The sequence below is a fragment of the Pseudophryne corroboree genome, chromosome 2, assembly GCF_028390025.1.
Source record: "Pseudophryne corroboree isolate aPseCor3 chromosome 2, aPseCor3.hap2, whole genome shotgun sequence".
Lineage (NCBI taxonomy): Eukaryota > Metazoa > Chordata > Amphibia > Anura > Myobatrachidae > Pseudophryne > Pseudophryne corroboree.
Window position 1 is genome coordinate 666,278,812 of NC_086445.1, and position 21,099 is coordinate 666,299,910.

The window sequence follows — 21,099 nt, forward strand, 5'->3', positions numbered from 1 at the left end:
ACTGGAAGAAAATGACAAAATCACAGGAATTATTCGTTCTACTCAATGGTATTATTGGTCCAAATCACTGGAAGAAAATGACAAAATCACTGGAATCATTTGGCAAGATCACTGTAATTAATAATTCATTATAAATCACTGATATTAATTGGTAAAATCTCGCTATCGCCTGCCTAGTGAAGTGGAATCTAGATGGTATTTTGTACCGGGGACACAATAACTTCATCAATTGTCTAAATCCCAATGCACTAATGGCGGAAAACGGGCGCACGTCTAACAGCGCACTGATTATACTGAGAACTGATTATACTGATCAATCACTGAGTATACTGAGCACTGATTTTACTGAGCACTGATGATACTACGGAGAACTGACACTGAGCAGCGAGAACAGCACTGGACTATTGTACTGTAGTCACCACAATGCTGCACTGTACTACTATATACTGCTCACAACAATGCAGCACAGATATGGATACTTGAAGTGACACAGAGCTGCAAGATACAGCAATGGCCTACTGTACTGTACAACTATATACAGTTGGTCACCAAAATGCTGCACTGTACTACTATATATACTGCTCACAAAAATGCAGCACAGATATGGAATAGATACTTGCAGTGACAAGGAGCTGCAAGATACAGCAATGGCCTACTGTACTGTACAACTATATACTGTTGGTCACCAAAATGCTGCACTGTACTACTATATATACTGCTCACAAAAATGCAGCACAGATATGGAATGGATACTTGCAGTGACACGGAGCTGCAAGATACAGCAATGGCCTACTGTACTGTACAACTATATACTGTTGGTCACCAAAATGCAGCACACTGAGCACAGATATTTGCAGCACACTGAGCACAGATATGGAGCTTTTCAGGGAGAGAACGTAGCCACGTCCTCTCCGTTCAATCTCCAATGCACGAGTGAAAATGTCGGCGACGCGCGGCTCTTTATATAGAATACGAATCTCGTGAGAATCCGACAGCGGGATGATGACGTTCGCCCGCGTTCGGGTTAACCGAGCAAGGCGGGAAGATCCGAGGCTACCTCGGAATCGTGTAAAATAGGTGAAGTTCGGGGGGGGTTCGGATCTCGACGAACCGAACCCGCTCATCTCTAGTGTATACTAGATGTTATTAGTAAACACTATTGTATAAAAGACTAATAAAAGTAAAAGGTGAATAAAGTGCATAAATATATGACTTAAAGACCACAAATGTAGATAAAAAATAAATATTTATTACAAACAACCACTTAAAACAGTAATGAGCACACAATCAAAATGCATATACTGTATTTAAAATGGAAGACTCGCTAGCTTTTAATCGCTACTGCAGATGGCGGCCATAAAGTAGACAAAATGTCACTTAACTGATAATAAAATAACCAATATTTTGGTGAAATTAATAATATTGCTCTTTGATAGCAATTAGTCGCAGTTCATATATTAGGGTCCAGTGAAGTCATGTTCAGTGTAAGTATAGTTATATAATGAAGAGCATAACACTCATATGTTCACCTCTTGGATAATTGAGATGTAATTTCCATGTGAAAGGTACAGTCCTATCAATTGCCTCCAGATCCTGATGGTGAAGGGGACAATGTTTGATAGAAATATCCGGATAAAAGTTTAGTAGACACGCCTGGTGGAAAGACTTAACCAGGGACTAGTGTTTTATTGTAGTGCTCGGTGATGGTACAACTGTACTTACAGTTCTGATGTGCAGAAAGCGGTGATAGAGCGGAGCATACAGAGAACCAGTCAGTCTTGTATATAGGCAGGATCACAGGATACACAGCTATTGTAGGGTACACGTAGAGCTAAGTAGTACGTGCGGGTGACATGCGGTGGGGTGAGGCAGAGCATTTCAGGTCATGCTAACGTTTTTGCCAGAGGTTTGACTGTATAAAGTATATGAAAAATACAAAGAATATGTTTCAAATATATTCTTTGCATTATTCTAATCATTTTTATATCCAAAACTCTGGACTAAAAAGTCTATGGCAGGCCTATCTTTTCCGCTCATCTCTGATCAGCACTCACCAAATTTCCAGGAGTTTATACTGCTGCACCTGTGTATAATTCCCAAATGAACCCTTTGGCTCATATATTACGTGTAAATCTGGCTCTGGTGCTAGCCAGTGCCTCCTGAGCCATTTAGTTCACCGCACGTCCCTGGACATACGTGTGTACTACTGTGGCAGTGAAACACAGGAAACAAGATGGTGCCACACATGCGCAGACTAAAGAACGGTGGCCATCTTGGTAAAGGTCATAGTTGCCTACCCTCCCTCATTTTGCAGGAGACTCCCTGAAATAGTAGCAATCTCCCTGACTCCCTAAATAGACCAGCAATCTCCCTGATTGCACCTTAACCCCATTATGCAACTGTTACATTATTGGGGGGAAAATAAATCAGAGATACATTCAATTGGGATCATCAGTGCCACTTCCCTGCATTGGTTATAAGGCACAATGCTCCCTATAGCTACATGCATTTTAAATAAGGTTTCTTGTGGCCACTTACAGTATATGGAACCTCTTGTAAAAGACAAGCGGCGTAATTCAGACCTGATCGCACGCTAGCTTTTTTCGCTGCGCTGCGATCAGGTCAGAACTGCGCATGCACTGCAATGCACAAGCGCGTCGCTCGGGTACAAAGCGGATTGTTGCTGTGCGATGGTTTTTACGAAGAATCCATTCGCACAGCTGATCACAAGGAGCTTGACAGGAAGAGGGCGTTTGTGGGTGGAAGCTGACCATTTTTAGGGAGTGGTTGGAAAAAACGCAGGTGTGTCCAAGCATTTGCAGGGCGGGTGTCTGACATCAATTCCGGTCCTGGACAGACTGAAGTGATCGTAGCGGCTGAGTAGGTCCTGACCTACTCAGAAACTGCAAAAGGTCTTTTTGTACCGCTCGGCTACACATGCGTTCGTTCGCACACTTGCACAGCTAAACTACACTCCCCTGTAGGCTGCGACTATCTGATCGTAGCACTGCAAAAAACTGCTAGTGAGCGATCAGGTCTGAATAAGGCCCAATACACAAACAAATCCTGAAAAATATCAGCGTCTTTCCTTCAAAGTAGATCTTACTCACTTTGGTGCTCATTTACATTTGGATGTAAGACATATTTGTGATACACCTCTCAGATGTGGCCATACACATTCGCGCTGAAAGGTGTTACTTTCACAATCTCCCTGCAATGTCTTTTCAAAAGTAGGCAAGTATGGTAAAAGTAAATGCTTCAGGTGTGAAGTAGCGCGCTCCATATACCAACAAGACATGCCCTTCCCTATACAGATTCATGTTAGGCTGCACAATAGTCTCCATTATTCAAATTACGCCACACAGTAGTGCCACTTACACACATTACTCCAGGTAGAGCCCCTGTCACACATTACGCCAGGTAGAGATCTCTTTTACACATTACAGCAGGTAGTGCCCCCTTTTATACATTACGGCAGGTAGAGTCCCCTTTTACACATTAACATTTTATTTGGGATAATCATTGCACAGCAAGCAAATTATCCAGTGTCTTATGGCCCCTGGGGAAAGGTGTGACACAGTGACAGAACACGGGGGTGGGACATGGTGATGGAACACAGGGGGGTGACACAACACAGGGGGGTGACACAGTGACAGAACACGGGGGTGGGACACGGGGGGTTGACACTGATAGAACACAGGGTTGGGACACGGTGATGGAACACAGGTTATGACACGGTGACAGGACACGGGGGGGTGACATGGTGACAGAACGTGGGGGTGACACGGTGACAGAACACGGGGTGGTGACACGGTGACAGACCACGGGGGGTGACACGGTGACAGACCACGGGGGGGTGACAGTGACAAAACACGGGAGGTGACACGGTAACAACACGGCGGAGTGACTTAGTGACAGAACACGGGGGTGACACGGTGACAGAACACGGGGGGGGGTGACACGGTGACAGAACACGGGGGGGGGTGACACGGTGACAGAACACGGGGGGGGTGACACGGTGACAGAACACGGGGGGGGGGTGACACGGTGACAGAACACGGGGGGGGGGTGACACGGTGACAGAACACGGGGGGGGGGTGACACGGTGACAGAACACGGGGGGGGGGTGACACGGTGACAGAACACGGGGGGGGGGGTGACACGGTGACAGAACACGGGGGGGGGTGACACGGTGACAGAACACGGGGGGGGTGACACGGTGACAGAACACGGGGGTGACACGGTGACAGAACACGGGGGTGACACGGTGACAGAACACGGGGGTGACATGGTGACAGAACACGGGGGGGTGACATGGTGACAGAACACTGGTGGTTGACACAGTGACAGAACATGGAAGGTGACACGGTAACAACACGGCGGGGTGACTTAGTGACAGAACACGGGGGTGACACAGTGACAGAACACGGGGGGAGGTGGCACCGTGACAGAACACGGGGGGGCTGACTCAGTGGCAGAACACGGGGGTGACACAGTGACAGAACGTGGGGGGGGTGTCATGGCGACAGAACACGGGGGTGACAGGACACGGTGACAGAACATGGGAGGTGACACGGTAACAACACGGGGGGTGACTTAGTGACAGAACATGGGGGGGTGATACGGTGAAAGAATCCAGGGGAGGGGGGGGGGTTGGGGGTGGTACAGCAAGCGTTAAAGATCTCCCCCCTAACCTAAAAACAGTCTGATGCCACTGCCCGCAAACACAAACATATACTCTCATAAACACACACACACACACACAAATACACTTTCTTTCCCTCACTTTTTCCATTGACTTACTGATCTGTGTCTGGCTGGCAGTGGCAGGAAGGATGGATCTGTAGCAGTGGCTTATGTCCCATGTAGCCCCACCCCCTGAGGTCCCGCCCCATCATCTCAGCGTAGCTCCGCCCCCTTATTGTCTGATCGCTGCCTTTGTCAATGGGGACTCTGGAGGCGGGAGGAGGATGAGTGTGTTAGGCGCCGTGCAGCAGCAGGGGAGACAGGCGCCTGCAGCTTGGAGTACTGCAGAGCAATGACAAGCAGCTCAGTCGGTCGGGCCGCTTGTCATTGCACGCTGCTGCACCACCATTCCTGAATTTCCTACTTAACGCTGTCCCATGGCCTATTGCTGACACAACATATATATTGTGTGTCAACAGCAGTATTTTATATATATATATATATATATATATATATATATATATATATATATATATATATATATATATATATATATATATATATATATATATATATATATATATATATATATATATACACATATACATACACACACACACACACACACACACACTGCTCAAAAAAATAAAGGGAACACTTAAACACAATGTAACTCCAAGTCAGTCACACTTCTGTGAAATCAAACTGTCCACTTAGGAAGCAACACTGATTGACAATCAATTTCACAAGCTGTTGTGCAAATGGAATAGACAACAGGTGGAAATTATAGGCAATTAGCAAGACACCCCCAATAAAGGAGTTGTTCTGCAGGTGGTGACCACAGACCACTTCTCAGCTCCTATGCTTTCTGGCTGATGTTTTGGTCACTTTTGAAAGCTGGCGGTGCTTTCACTCTAGTGGTAGCATGAGACGGAGTCTACAACCCACACAAGTGGCTCAGTAGTGCAGTTTATCCAGGATGGCACATCAATGCGAGCTGTGGCAAGAAGGTTTGCTGTGTCTGTCAGCGTAGTGTCCAGAGCATGGAGACAGGCCAGTACATCAGGAGACGTGGAAGAGGCCGTAGGAGGGCAACAACCCAGCAGCAGGACTGCTACCTCCGCCTTTGTGCAAGGAGGAACAGGAGGAGCACTGCCAGAGCCCTGCAAAATGACCTCCAGCAAGCCACAAATGTGCATGTGTCTACTCAAACGATCAGAAACAGACTCCATGAGGGTGGTATGAGGGCCCGACGTCCACAGGTGGGGGTTGTGCTTACAGCCCAACACCGTGCAGGACGTTTGGCATTTGCCAGAGAACACCAAGATTGGCAAATTCGCCACTGGCGCCCTGTGCTCTTCACAGATGAAAGCAGGTTCTCACTGAGCACATGTGACAGACATGACAGAGTCTGGAGACGCCAAGGAGAACGTTCTGCTGCCTGCAACATCCTCCAGCATGACCGGCTTGGCAGTGGGTCAGTGATGGTGTGGGGTGGCATTTCTTTGGGGGGCCGCACAGCCCTCCATGTGCTCGCCAGAGGTAGCCTGACTGCCATTAGGTACCGAGATGAGATCCTAAGACCCCTTTTGAGACCATGGGGGTCATTCTGAGTTGTTCGCTCGGTAAATTTCTTCGCATCGCAGCGATTTTCCGCTTAGTGCGCATGCGCAATGTTCACACTGCGACTGCGCCAAGTAAATTTGCTATGAAGTTAGGAATTTTACTCACGGCTTTTTCATCGTTCAGGCGATCGTAATGTGATTGACAGGAAGTGGGTGTTTCTGGGCGGAAACTGGCCGTTTTATGGGTGTGTGTGAAAAAACGCTACCGTTCCTGGGAAAAACGCAGGAGCGGCTGGAGAAACGGAGGAGTGTCTGGGCGAACGCTGGGTGTTTTTGTGACGTCAAACCAGGAACGACAAGCACTGAACTGATCGCAGATGCAGAGTAAGTCTGGAGCTACTCAGAAACTGCTAAGAGAGGTGTAATCGCAATATTGCGAATACGTCGTTCGCAATTTTAAGATGCTAAGATTCACTCCCAGTAGGCGGTGGCTTAGCGTGAGTAAATCTGCTAAAAACAGCTTGCGAGCGAACAACTCGGAAGGAGGGCCCATATGCTGGTGCTTTTGGCCCTGGGTTCCTCCTAATGCAAGACAATGCTAGACCTCATGTGGCTGGAGTGTGTCAGCAGTTCCTGCAAGACGAAGGCATTGATGCTATGGACTTGCCCGCCCGTTCCCCAGACCTGAATCCAGTTGAGCACATCTGGGACATCATGTCTCGCTCCATCCACCAACGCCACGTTCCACCACAGACTGTCCAGGAGTTTGTCGATGCTTTAGTCCAGGTCTGGGAGGAGATCCCTCAGGAGACCATCCGCCACCTCATCAGGAGCATGCCTAGGCATTGTAGGGAGGTCATACAGGCACGTGGAGGCCACACATACTACTGAGCCTCATTTTGATTTGTTTTAAGGACATTACATCAAAGTTGGATCAGCCTGTAGTGTGTTTATCCACTTTAATTTTGAGTGTGACTCCAAATCCAGACCTCCATGGGTTAATAAATTTGATTTCCATTGATAATTTTTGTGTGATTTTGTTGTCAGCACATTCAACTATGTAAAGAACAAAGTATTTAATAAGAATATTTCATTCATTTAGATCTAGGATGTGTTATTTTAGTGTTCCCTTTTTTTTTGAGCAGTGTATATATGGGATGCAGACCGCTGGTCACAATACTGACACCGGGATCTATAGTGGGAATAGAACCTGTGGCAAGCACAGCAAGCTACCGAGCCTGCTTCGTAGCCCACAAGGGTCTTTATTGCGCTTGCCCCCCCCCCCCCCCCCCCCGCCGGCCATCTAACAGCTGTGACTGCCAGTCACACAAACCCAATGTATTATAATATATATATATATATATATATATATATATATATATATATATATATATATATATATATATATATATATATATATATATATATATATATATATATGTATAGCTATATATAGCCAGTTCTATGCTCCGGCACTAGGCTGACTTGCTCCGGTGCCCTCCTCCAGGTATAACTACCAGATGGATACCAACTAGAAAAAATGAGGCGGCACTGAGAGTCTTCACACAAATTAAAAATTGTAATAGTGCTTCTATTACAATTTTTCATTTGTGTGAAGACTCTGAGTGCCGCCTCATTTGTTCTAGTTGGTGTATGTATGTGTATGTGTGTATATATATATATATATATATATATATATATATATATATATATATATATATATATATATATATATATATATATATATATATATATATATATATATATAAAATAAGAATTTACTTACCGATAATTCTATTTCTCGTAGTCCGTAGTGGATGCTGGGGACTCCGTCAGGACCATGGGGAATAGCGGGCTCCGCAGGAGACAGGGCACATCTAAAAAGCTTTTTAGGTCACATGGTGTGTACTGGCTCCTCCTCCTATGACCCTCCTCCAAGCCTCAGTTAGGTACTGTGCCCGGACGAGCGTACACAATAAGGAAGGATCTTGAATCCCGGGTAAGACTCATACCAGCCACACCAATCACACCGTACAACTTGTGATCTGAACCCAGTTAACAGTATGATAACAAAACGAAGTAGCCTCTGAAAAGATGGCTCACAACAATAGTAATAACCCGATTTTTGTAACAATAACTATGTACAAGCATTGCAGACAATCCGCACTTGGGATGGGCGCCCAGCATCCACTACGGACTACGAGAAATAGAATTATCGGTAAGTAAATTCTTATTTTCTCTAACGTCCTAGTGGATGCTGGGGACTCCGTCAGGACCATGGGGATTATACCAAAGCTCCCAAACGGGCGGGAGAGTGCGGATGACTCTGCAGCACCGAATGAGAGAACTCCAGGTCCTCTTTAGCCAGAGTATCAAATTTGTAAAATTTTACAAACGTGTTCTCCCCTGACCACGTAGCTGCTCGGCAAAGTTATAATGCCGAGACTCCTCGGGCAGCCGCCCAGGATGAAGCCACCTTCCTTGTGGAATGGGCATCTACATATTTCGGCTGTGACAGGCCTGCCACAGAATGTGCAAGCTGAATTGTACTACAAATCTAGCGTGCAATAGACTGCTTAGAAGCAGGAGCACCCAGCTTGTTGGGTGCATACAATATAAACAGCAAGTCAGACTTTCTGACTCCAGCCGTCCTAACTTATATATATATATATATCTTTAGGGCCCTGACAACGTCTAGTAACTTGGAGTCCTCCAAGTTCCCAGTAGCCGCAGGCACCACCATAGGTTGTTTCAGGTGAAAACGCTGACACCCCTTTAGGAAGACACTGGAGACGAGTCCCAGTTCTGCCCTGTTCAAATGGAAAATTTTAATATGGGCTTTTGTAAAACAAAGCCGCCCATTCTGACAATCGCCTGGCCGAGGCCAGGGCTAACAACATGGTCACTTTCCATGTGAGATATTGGTCAACAGCATGGTCACTTTCCATGTGAGATATTTCAAATCCACAGATTTGAGCGGTTCAAACCAATATGATTTTAAGGAATCCCAACACTATGTTGAGATCTCACGGTGCCCCTAGAGGCACAAAAGAACTGTATATGCAATACACCCTTTACAATCTGTACTTCAGGAACTGAAGTCAATTTTTTTTTTTTTTTTTTTTTCTGGAAGAAAATCTACAGGGCCGAAATTTAAATCTTAATGAAACCCAATTTGAGGCTCAAAACACTCCTGTTTTCAGGAAGTGCAGAATCGACCTAGTTGAATTTCCTTCGTGGAGCCTTTCTGGCCTTACCCACGCAACATATTTTCACCACATGTGGTGATGACGTTGTGCGGTCACCTCCTTCCTGGCTTTGACCAAGGTAGGTATGACCTCTTATGGAATGCCTTTTTCCCTTCAGGATCCGGTATTCAACCGCCATGCCGTCAAACGCAGCCGCGGTAATTCTTGGAAAAGACATGGTACTTGCTGAAGCAAGTCCCTTCTTAGCTCCCCAGGCCCTTAGTCCTCTGTGAGCATCTCTTGAAGCTCCGGGTACCAAGTCCCTCTTGGCCCATCCGGAGCCACTAGTATAGTTCATACTCCTCTATGTCTTATAATTCTCAATACCTTGGTTATGAGAAACAGAGGAGGGAACACATACACTGACTGGTACACCCACGGTGTTACCAGAACATCCACAGCTATCGCCTGAAGGTCTCATGACCTGGCGGAATACCTGTCCCGTTTTTCGGGCGGGACGCCATCATGTCCACCTTTGGTCTTTGCCAACGGTCCACAATCATGCTGAAAAACTTCCCTATGAAGTTTCCACTCTCCCGGGTGGAGGTCATGCCTGCTGAGGAAGTCTGCTTCCCAGTCGTCCACTCCCGGAAAGAACACTGCTGACAGTGCTATCACATGATTTTCCGCCTAGCGAAAAATCCTTGCAGTTTTGTCACTGCCCTCTTGCTTCTTGTGCCGCCCTTTCTGTTTACGTGGGCGACTGCCGTGATGTTATCCCACTGGATCAATACCGGCTGACCTTGAAGCAGAGGTCTTGCTAAGTTTAGAGCCTTATAAATTTGCTCTAAGTTTATTTATGCAGAGAGAATTCTCCAGACTTAATCACACTTCCCTGGAAATTTTTTCCCTGTGTGACTGTTCTCCAGCCTCTCAGGCTGGCCTCCGTGGTCACCGGCATCCAATCCTGAATGCCAAATCTGCGGCCCTCTAGAAGATGAGCACTCTGTAATCACCACAGGAGAGACACCCTTGTCCTTGGATATAGGGTTATCCGCTGATGCATCTGAGGATGCGATCCGGACCATTTGTCCAGCAGATCCCACCGACGAGTTCTTGCGGGAAATCTGCCGAATGGAATTGCTTCGTAATAAGCCACCATTTTTACCAGGACTCTTGTGCAATGATGCACTGACACTTTTCCTGGTTTTAGGAGGATCCCGATTAGCTCGGATAACTCCCTGGCTTTCTCCACTGGGAGAAACACGTTTTTCTGGACTGTGTCCAGAATCATCCCTATGAACAGTAGACGTGTCATCGGAAAAAGCTGCGATTTTGGAATATTTAGAATCCACTCGTGCTGTCGTAGAACTACTTAAGATAGTGCTACTCCGACCTCCAACTGTTCTCTGGACCTTGCCCTTATCAGGAAAGCGTCCATGTTTCCTTTTAAGAAAAATCATCATTCCGGCCATTACCTTGGTAAAGACCCGGGGCGCCGTGGACAACCCAAACGGCAGCGTCTGAACTGATAGTGACAGTTCTGTACCAGGAACCTGAAGTACCCTTGGTGAGAAGGGCAAATTTGGACCTGTAGGTAAGCGTCCCTGATATCCATATCGTCCCCTTCTTCCTGGTTTGCTATCACTGCTCTGAGTGACTCCATCTTGATTTGAACGCTTGTATGTAAGTGTTCAAATATTTCAGATCTCACCGAGCCGTCTGGCTTCGGTACCACAATATAGTGTGGAATACTACCCCCTTCCATGTTGTAAGAGGGGTACTTTGATTATCACCTGCTGGGAATACAGCCTGTGAATTGTGTGAGGGGAAGATGTCTCGAATTTCCAATGTACACCTGGGATACTACATGTAGGATCCCGGAGCTCCCTTGCGAGTGAGCCCCCTGCGTACTGAAACTCTTGAGATGACCCCCTACCGCCCTTGAGTCCGCTTGTACGGCCCCAGCGTTATGCTGCGGACTTGGCAGAAGCTGTGAGGGGCTTCTGTTCCTGGGAATGGGCTGCTTGCTGCAGTCTTCTTCCCTTTCCTCTACCCCTGGGCAGATATGACTGGCCTTTGGCCGCCTGCCCGTATGGGGACGAAAGGACTGAGACTGAAAAGACTGTGTCCTTTTTTGCCGATATGTGATTCGGGGTAACAAAAGGTGGATTTTTCAGCTGTTGCCATGGCCACCAGGTCCGATGGACCGCCCCTTTATACGGCAATACTTCCACATGCCGTCTGGAATCTGCCTCACCTGACCACTGTCGTGTCTTCGTCTGGCAGATATGTACATCACATTTACTCTTGATGCCAGAATGTAAATATCCCTCTGCGCATCACGCATATATAGAAATGCATCCTTAAAATGCTCTATAGTCAATAAAATCTTGTCCCTGTCAAGGGTATCAAAATTTTCAGTCAGGAAATCCGACCAAGCCCCCTCAGCGCTGCACCTCCAGGCTGAGGCGATTGCTGGTCGTAGTATAACACCAGTATGTGTGTATATACTGTCATGATATTTTTCAGCTTCCTATCAGCTGGCTTCTTGAGGGCGGCCGTATCTAGAGACGGTAACGCCCTGTTTTTATAAGCGTGTGAGCGCCTTATCCACCCTAAGGTGTGTTTCCCAACTCGCCCTTACTTCTGGCGGGAAAGGGTATACCGCCCATAACTTTCTATCGGAGGAACCCCACGTATCATCACACACTTCATTTAATTTATCTGATTCAGGCAAAACTACAAGTAGTTTATTCACACCCTACAAAATACCCTTATTTGTGGTACTTGTAGTATCAGAAATATGTAACAGCTCCTTCATTGCCCTTAACATGTAACTCGTGGCCCTAAAGGAAAATTACGTATGTTTCTTCACCGTCGACACTGGGGTCAGTGTCCATGTCTGTGTCTGTCGACCGACTGAGGTAAATGGGCGTTTTTACAAGCCCCTGACGGTGTCTGAGACGCCTGGACCGGTACTAATTTGTCCGCCGGCCATCTCATGTCGTCAACCGTCTTGCAGCGTGTTGACATTATCACGTAATTCCATAAGTAGACCATCCATTCCGGTGTCGACTCCCTAGAGAGTGACATCAACATTACAGGCAATTTGCTCCGCCTCCTCACCAACATTTTCCTCATACATGTCGACACACACGTACCGACATACAGCACACACACAGGGAATGCTCTGATAGAGGACAGGACCCACTAGCCCTTTGGGGAGACAGAGGGAGAGTTTGCCAGCACACACCAAAAGCGCTATAATGTATATAACAACCCTAGAAGGTGTTGTTTCTATATATGCGCTCTTAATATATAATTATATCGCCAATTTATGCCCCCCTTCTCTTTTAACCCTGTTTCTGTAGTGCAGTGCAGGGGAGAGTGGGAGCCTTCCTCACCAGCGGAGCTGATCAGGAAAATGGCGCCGTGTGCTGAGGAGAATAAGCTCCGCCCCCTTTTCGGCGGGCTTTTCCTCACGGTTTTTTAATAACTGGCCTGGGTTAAAATACATACATATAGCCTTAATGGCTATATGTGATGTATTTATTTGCCAAATAGGTATTTATATTGCTGCCCAGGGCGCCCCCAGCAGCGCCCTGCACCCTCCGTGACCGTGTCAGTGAGCCGTGTGACAACAATGGCGCACAGCTGCAGTGCTGTGCGCTACCTCTCTGAAGACTGAAGTCTTCTGCCGCCTGTTTCCGGACCTCCGTTCCGCCGTCTTTCTTCAGCGTCTGTAAGGGGGATCGGCGGCGCGGCTCCGGGACGAACCCCAGGCTGACCTGTGTTCCGACTCCCTCTGGAGCTCAGTGTCCAGTAGCCTAAAACTTCAATCCTCCTGCACGCAGGTGAGTTGCAAGTCTCTCCCCTAAGTCCCTCGTTGCAGTGATCCTGTCGCCAGCAGGAATCACTGATTAGAAACCTAAAAAAAAACTTTACTAAACAGCTCCTTAAGAGAGCCATCCAGTTTGCACCCTTCTCGGACGGGCACAAAAACCTAACTGAGGCTTGGAGGAGGGTCATAGGGGGAGGAGCCAGTACACACCATGTGACCTAAAAAGCTTTTTAGATGTGCCCTGTCTCCTGCGGAGCCCGCTATTCCCCATGGTCCTGACGGAGTCCCCAGCATCCACTAGGACGTTAGAGAAATTATATATATATATATATATATATATATATATATCAAAAAAGTACACAGAAGTCCAGAACTAGACCGGCACTCGGAGACAGTAAGTGGTTCAATATAACAACATGTATTGGTCTGAAGACTGTCAACGTTTCGGGGCTCGTAGCCCCGTCGTCAGGACACACAAACAACCACAATACAGGTCACAGAACAACATTTACTTACATAAATAGACACCAGGAGTGGGAGTTTTTGGTTACCGTCCGGTCCCAGGAGTCCCGCTCACCGCGCAGGCTTCCGTTCCCGCACTTCCGGTCCCAGCGCAGTCTGTAACCAAGGGAACCGCTTGTATGCGTTCCACTTGGCAGCACCATGCGTTCAAGGGCTGTGTGCAGTACACGCCACATAGCAGGAGCAGGGACACTAGAGGGGGGACAAAGTGAACAATGACAGCCATACATACACCAAAATAACAAACATTAAAAAACACCCACAGTCTAATTAAGCACCCTATCCCCACCGACCCTGAGTACAAAAAACAACTAGATATACATTAACAATATCCCAATAGAAAAGATAATATTCATGATTAAAGCATAAATACAATATATGCAAGAGGATATATACAGGAACAATCCCTAAAATCTATACTAGCGAGTTCCAGTTAATTTTTTCGTTCAGTCCCTTAAGGTAAGTAGTACCCAACCTCGATATCCAACGTGCTTCTTTAACAAGGAGGGCCTTGGATCTATTGCCACTCCTGAGGGACAATGGAACATGATCAAACATAAAATAACAGAGTGAATCCAGGGTATGGCCAGCCTGTTTAAAGTGCCTGGCAACTGGTTGATCCACAGATTTACCTTCTAGGATCAATTTGATGGCCGACCTGTGCGCCACCATCTTTTCCGAGAACTTGCGGGTGGTTTTCCCAATATAATATAGCCCGCAGGTCAGCCATACTACACCCCAACAGTAACACCCTGCAGGCTTAAAGTATACATTAGAGGGCCAAGGCATACCCATTCCTGTCATATCTGTTTAAACAACCCTATCACGGATATTTATGCCCCTACGGCATGACATAAGTGGGGCAGTGTGGTGTAAAGCTTTTAAATCAGGGTCAGAGGATACAATCGGCCACAGGATGAGGTCCTTAATATGTCAAGACAAGCCCTCCTAGATCCAGCTAAGAGAGACCTAGGTAAACATATTCCCTTCCCTAATGATTTTTCCATCTCCAGCCCTATCATTAAACGGGACACTAAAGCCCTGTGGCAGAGGAGACAGAGGAAGATGAACCTGGTGAAGACCGCGTCAGCACACCACACCCGGATCGGTTTCGTCAGGAGGCTAGTGCTGCTGGCGCTGAGGACTGATTTTATACACAGTGGTAGTCAATTAGCAATACACACATATATATCATATAAAAACAATTAAAAATAGTATATACATAATTACAGAGATCATAATCCATTAATCGAACAACAGAATCCAGCTGGCTTAATGATTTTTAAATAAAAGCAAAAATACATACATCAAACGGGACAAATAGCTCATTATGAAACAATTAAATAAACCAGAGCATGAGCTGATACCTGATTGAATACATTGTTTCACAATTTGTAGCTGAAACATATACAAACATAGCGATCAGACAGAAAATATCCATTATTCTATGAAGGGAGTTATTTCATACCCCTCATTAAGACCCCTAGGATGTAGCATTTAATAAGCATTTTAACCCTATTTCCACCCATTTTTAAAGGGAGAACAGATTCAATTCCCATACACTTTAACCCTACAGGATCACTATTGTGACACTGTTTAAAATGATGTGACACACTATGGTTCATAAAACCATGTTTAATATTTCTAAAGTGCTCCAGTAGTCTGATTTTCAACATTCTCTTAGTTTTGCCTATATATTTTAACCCACACGGGCATACTAAAATATAAATAACATGAGTGGAATTACAGATAATATACAGTAACTATTGATATTATTTATTTTAGAACCATTGCTAAAGCTATTAGGGGGTAATTCAGAGTTGATCGCAGCAGCAAATTTATTAGCAGTTGGGCAAAACCATGGTGGTCATTCTTACCCGTTCGCTCGCTGCTTTTTGTTGCAGCTGAGCGAACAGGTCCCTACTGAGCATGCGCCGGCACAGTAGTGCGCCAGCGGATGCCAGACGGCCGAAGGCAGTAGAAGGGCTGCGATCGCCTCTGCCTGATTGACAGGAAGAGACGATCGCTGGGCGGAAGGGGGTGAAACGGCGTTGTTTGGGCGCCATTTCGTGGGAGCGGTACAGCCAACGCAGGCGTGGCCGGACCGAACAGGGGGCAGGCCTCATCGGCTGCACGCAGCCACTGCGGACCGGGGAGAGATGAGTAGCTCCCGGCCAGCACGCTAAAGCTGCACTGGCCGGGAGCTACTCTTGAAGTGCAAAGGCATCGCCGCTGTGCGATGCCTTTGCACTTCTGCGGGGGGCCTGGCACTGAAATTCGGGGCGGACTAGCCCTGTGCTGGGCGTCCTCCCGCATGTCAGTGTGAATGATCGTAGCTGTGCTAAATTTAGTACAGCTACGATCAACTCAGAATGACCCCCCATATGCACTGCAGGGGAGGCAGATGTAACATTTGCAGAGAAAGTTAGATTTGGGTGGGTTATTTTGTTTATGTGCAGGGTAAATACTGACTGCTTTATGTTTACACTGCAACTTAGATTTCAGTTTGAACACACCTCACCCAAATCTAACTCTCTCTGCACATGTTAAATCTGCCCCCCCCCCTGCAGTGCATATGGTTTTGCCCAACTGCTAACAAATTTGCTGCTGCGATCAACTCTGAATTGCTCCCTTAGTTTTTACTCCATAGGGGCACATTTTACAATTGACATTTTTTTTGTAACACTAAAGATAAAAAAATGTATCTTTAGTGTTACAAAAAATAATAATAATAATTTACAATCCCATAAAGGTTTTTTCCCCTGTGGATCATGTAAAATGTGCCCTTATGGATAAAAACTAAGGACCTTTAGCAGTGGTTCTAAAAATAGGATTTTAATTACATACCGGTAAATCCTTTTCTCGTGGTCGGTAGAGGATACTGGGGATCCATTTAGTACCATGGGGTATAGACGGGTCCATTAGGAACCATGTGCACTTTAAGAATTTGATAGTGTGGGCTGGCTCCTCCCTCTATGCCCCTCCCACCAGACTCAGTCTAGGAAACTGTGCCAGAGGAGACGGACATACTTTGAGAGAAGGATAAAAGGATAGTGGTGAGATTTCGAAACAGCACACACAAACAAGAGGAAAGCCATGCTAACCAAACTTGAAACAGGAACAGCTGAACAAACCAGAATACTTAACCAAGTAACAGTGCAGGAAGAACGAAGCACTAGGCGGGCGCCCAGTATCCTCTACGGACTACGAAAAAAGGATTTACCAGTAGGTAATTAAAATCCTATTTTCTCCTACGTCCTAGAGGATACTGGGGATCCATTTAGTACCATGGGGAAGTACCAAAGCTCCCAAACCGGGTGGGAGAGTGCTGAGGTTCCTGCAGAACTGATTGACCAAACTGAAGGTCCTCAGAGGCCAAAGTATCAAACTTGTAGAAATTTGCAAACGTGTTCGAACCTGACCAAGTAGCTGCTCGGCAGAGCTGTAAGGCCGCGACACCAGGGGCGGAACTACTGGCGGGGCAGGCAGTGCATTGCACTGGGGCCCCGCCGCACTCAGGGGCCCACAGCCGCCGGCCGGCATTTAGAACAGATTGACATGCGGACGAGAGTCCGCATGTCAATCTGCGGTCTCCTCTCCCTCCTGTCTGCTCCCCTGCTCCCCCGGCCCCCCCCCCCCCTATGTGTTGGAGCCTGGAGGGACACGAGCGCATCGCGCGTCTCTCCTGTGTCCCTCCTGGCTCTCCCCCGGCCGCTCTAAGGAAGCATGTGCCGTTCGTGAGCTCTGATTGGCTCACGAACGGCACATGCTTCATTAGACCGGCCGGGGGGAGAGCCAGGAGGGACACAGGAGAGACGCGCGATGCGCTCGTGTCCCTCCAACACATAGGGGGGGGGAGGGGAGGGGAGGGGGGGCCGGGGGAGCAGGCACTGCGGTATATACCTGGCACTGGGGGGACAGATCTGGCACTGGGGATATATACCTGGCACTGGGGGGACAGATCTGGCACTGGGGACATATACCTGGCACTGGGGGGACAGATCTGGCACTGGGGACATATACCTGGCACTGGGGGGACAGATCTGGCACTGGGGACATATACCTGGCACTGGGGGGACAGATCTGGCACTGGGGACATATACCTGGCACTGGGGGGACAGATCTGGCACTGGGGACATATACCTGGCACTGGGGGGACAGATCTGGCACTGGGGACATATACCTGGCACTGGGGGGACAGATCTGGCACTGGGGACATATACCTGGCACTGGGGGGACAGATCTGGCACTGGGGACATATACCTGGCACTGGGGGGACAGATCTGGCACTGGGGACATATACCTTGCACTGGGGGGGCATATACCCGGCACTGAGGGCATGTACCTTGCACTGGGGGCATATACCTGGCACTGGGGGGGAATATCTGGCACTGTGGGAGAATATCTGGCACTGGGGGGGCATATACCTGGCACTGGGAGCATATAACTGGCACTGTGGCGGCATGTACCTGGCACTGGGGGCATATACCTGGCACTGGGGGCATATACCTGGCACTGGGGGGGAATATCTGGCACTGGGGGCATATACCTGGCACTGGGGGGGAATATCTGGCACTGGGGGCATATACCTGGCACTGGGGGGGAATATCTGGCACTGGGGGCATATACCTGGCACTGGGGGGGGAATATCTGGCACTGTGGGAGAATATCTGGCACTGGGGGGGCATATACCTGGCACTGGGGCATATACCTGGCACTGGGGGGGAAGCAGGCACTGGGGGGGAATATCTGGCACTGGGGGCATATACCTGGCACTGGGGGCATATAACTGGCACTGGGGGGGCATGTACCTGGCACTGGGGGCATATACCTGGCACTGGGGGGGAATATCTGGCACTGTGGGAGAATATCTGGCACTGGGTGCATATACCTGGCACTGTGGGGGAATATCTGGCACTGGGAGCATATGTGGCACTGGGAGCACGGCCCTAGCAACAAGCACTACCCACTAGCAACGAGCATGACACCCAGTGCATGAAACCCCTGGCAACGAGCATGACATCCTGGCACCGTGCATGGAACCAAGTGCATGAAACCCCTGGCAACAAGCAGGTAATTTCTTTTTTTATTTGTTGGGACTGCCTGCCGCAATGTGTAAAAAGGGGGGACTGCCTGCCGCTATGTATAAAAATGGGGAATCTGCATGCCGCAATGTAAAAATGGGGAATCTGCCTGCCGCTATGTATAAAAATGGGGAATCTGCCTGCCGCTATGTATAAAAATGGGGAATCTGCCTGCCGCTATGTGTAAAAAGGTAGAATCTGCCTGCCGTAATGTGTAAAAAGGGCACGCTATCTGCCGTTATGTGTAAAAGTGTATGGTGTCTGCCGTAATGTGTAAAATGGGGACGCTGTCTGCCGTAATGTGTAAAATGGGGACGCTGCCTGCCGTAATGTGTAAAAAGTGCACGCTGTCTGCCGCTATGTGTAACGAGGGCACGCTGTCTGCCGCTATGTGTAACGAGGGCACGCTGTCTGCCATTGTGTAAAAAGTGTATGCTGTCTGCCGCTATGTGTAACGAGGGCACGCTGTCTGCCGTTATGTGTAAAAAGTGCACGCTGTCTGCCGTTATGTGTAAAAAGGGGAATCTGTTCGCTGTAAGGAGTAAAAGGGTCTCTACCTGGTGTAGTGGTGCTACTGTGCGGCGTAATTTGAAGAATGGAGACTACTGTGCACCGTTTTATGAATTGGTATTATTTTGTGGACACACCCCTTCCCCACGAAGCCACGCCACTATGTATTTTTGCGCGCGCGCCTACGGCGCGCACTGCCCATGGGGTGTACTTGGATGGGATGGGGGGCCCAAAGCATTTTGTTGCACCTGGGCCCACCGCTTGCTTGTTCCGCCACTGCGCGACACCCTGGGCAGCCACCCAAGAAGAACCCACTGACCTAGTCGAGTGGGCCTGTACAGGTTTAGGAACCAGCAATCCTGCCGTGGAATAAGCATTCTGGTTAGTGAGCCTGATCCAGTGCGCAATTGACTGCTTTGAAGCAGGACAGCCAATCTTATTGGAATTGTAAAGAACAAACAGCGAGTCCAATTTCCTGTGACGAGCCGTTCTCTTCACATACACCTATAAAGCCCTCACAACATCCAAAGACTTTGAAGTAACAGAGGTGTCGGTAACCACCGGAACCACAATAGGTTGGTTGATGTGAAACGCAGACACTACCTTAGGAAGAAATTGCTGACTAGTCCTGAGTTCAGCTCTGTCCTCATGGAAAATTAAATAGGGGCTCTTGTGAGAGAATTCCCCCAGCCTCCGACACACATCTTGCTGAAGCCAAGGCCAACAGTGTGACGATCTTGCACGTAAAATATTTTACGTCTACCTCCTGTAACGGTTCAAACCAGTCCGATTGGAGGAACTGCAAGACCAAATTGAGATCCTAAGGTGCCGTGGGAGGCACAAAGGGAGGCTGGATGTGCAGAACTCCTTTCAAGAACATCTGGACCTCAGGGAGAGAAGCCAATTGTCTCTGAAAGAAAATGGACAAGGCCGAAATCTGGACTTTTTTGGAGCCCAGACGTAGTCCCACATCCACAACCAACTGCAGAAAAAGCAGGAAATGCCCCAGATGAAATTCCATGCGCAGAATATTTTCTGCTCTCACACCAAGAGACGTATTTCTTCCAAATATGATCGTAATGTTTAGACATAACCCCCTTCCTGGCTTGGATCATTGTCAGGAATCCCTCTCTTAGCTAGAATCAGCCGTTCAACTTCCATGCCGTCAAACGTAGCCGTGTTAAGTCTTGATAGATGAATGGGCCCTGTTGCAGAAGATCCTCGCGAAGAGGTAGAGGCCACGGATCTTCGAGGAGCATCTCCAGAAGGTCCGCATACCAGGCCCTTCTTGGCCAGTCCGGAGCAATGAAAATTGCTTGAACTTTTTCCCTTTTTATTCTTTTCAGAATTCTTGGAATCAGCGGAAGTGGAGGAAACATGTACACCATCTGATAGACCCATGGAGTTGTCAGAGCGTCCACCGCCACTACCTGTGGGTCTCTCGACCTGGAACAATACGGCTTGAGCTTCTTGTTGAGACGAGAGGCTATCATGTTGATTTGTGGATATCCCCATTGACGTGTCAAGCACCTGAACACCTCCAGGTGAAGACCCCACTCCCCCGGGTGCAGGTCGTGTCTGCTGAGGAAGTCTGCTTCCCATTTGTCTACTCCCGGGATGAAGACCGCCGACAATGCCACAGCATGTTTTTCTGCCCAGAGGAGAATTCTTGATACCTCTGACATTGCTGCTCTGCTTTT

The 21,099-nt window shown here is 47.9% G+C and overlaps 1 long non-coding RNA gene across 2 annotated transcripts in view; it reads right to left on the bottom strand.

The window, feature by feature from the left end:
• Positions 1–13,888, bottom strand: part of LOC135042760 (uncharacterized) — a 159,042-nt gene extending 145,154 nt beyond the window's left edge. For both annotated transcript variants that reach the window (XR_010235846.1, XR_010235840.1), the window contains exon 1: positions 13,800–13,888. This is a non-coding gene — a long non-coding RNA (uncharacterized LOC135042760). The remainder of the gene's footprint in view (positions 1–13,799) is intronic.
• Between the last annotated feature and the right edge of the window lie 7,211 nt (positions 13,889–21,099).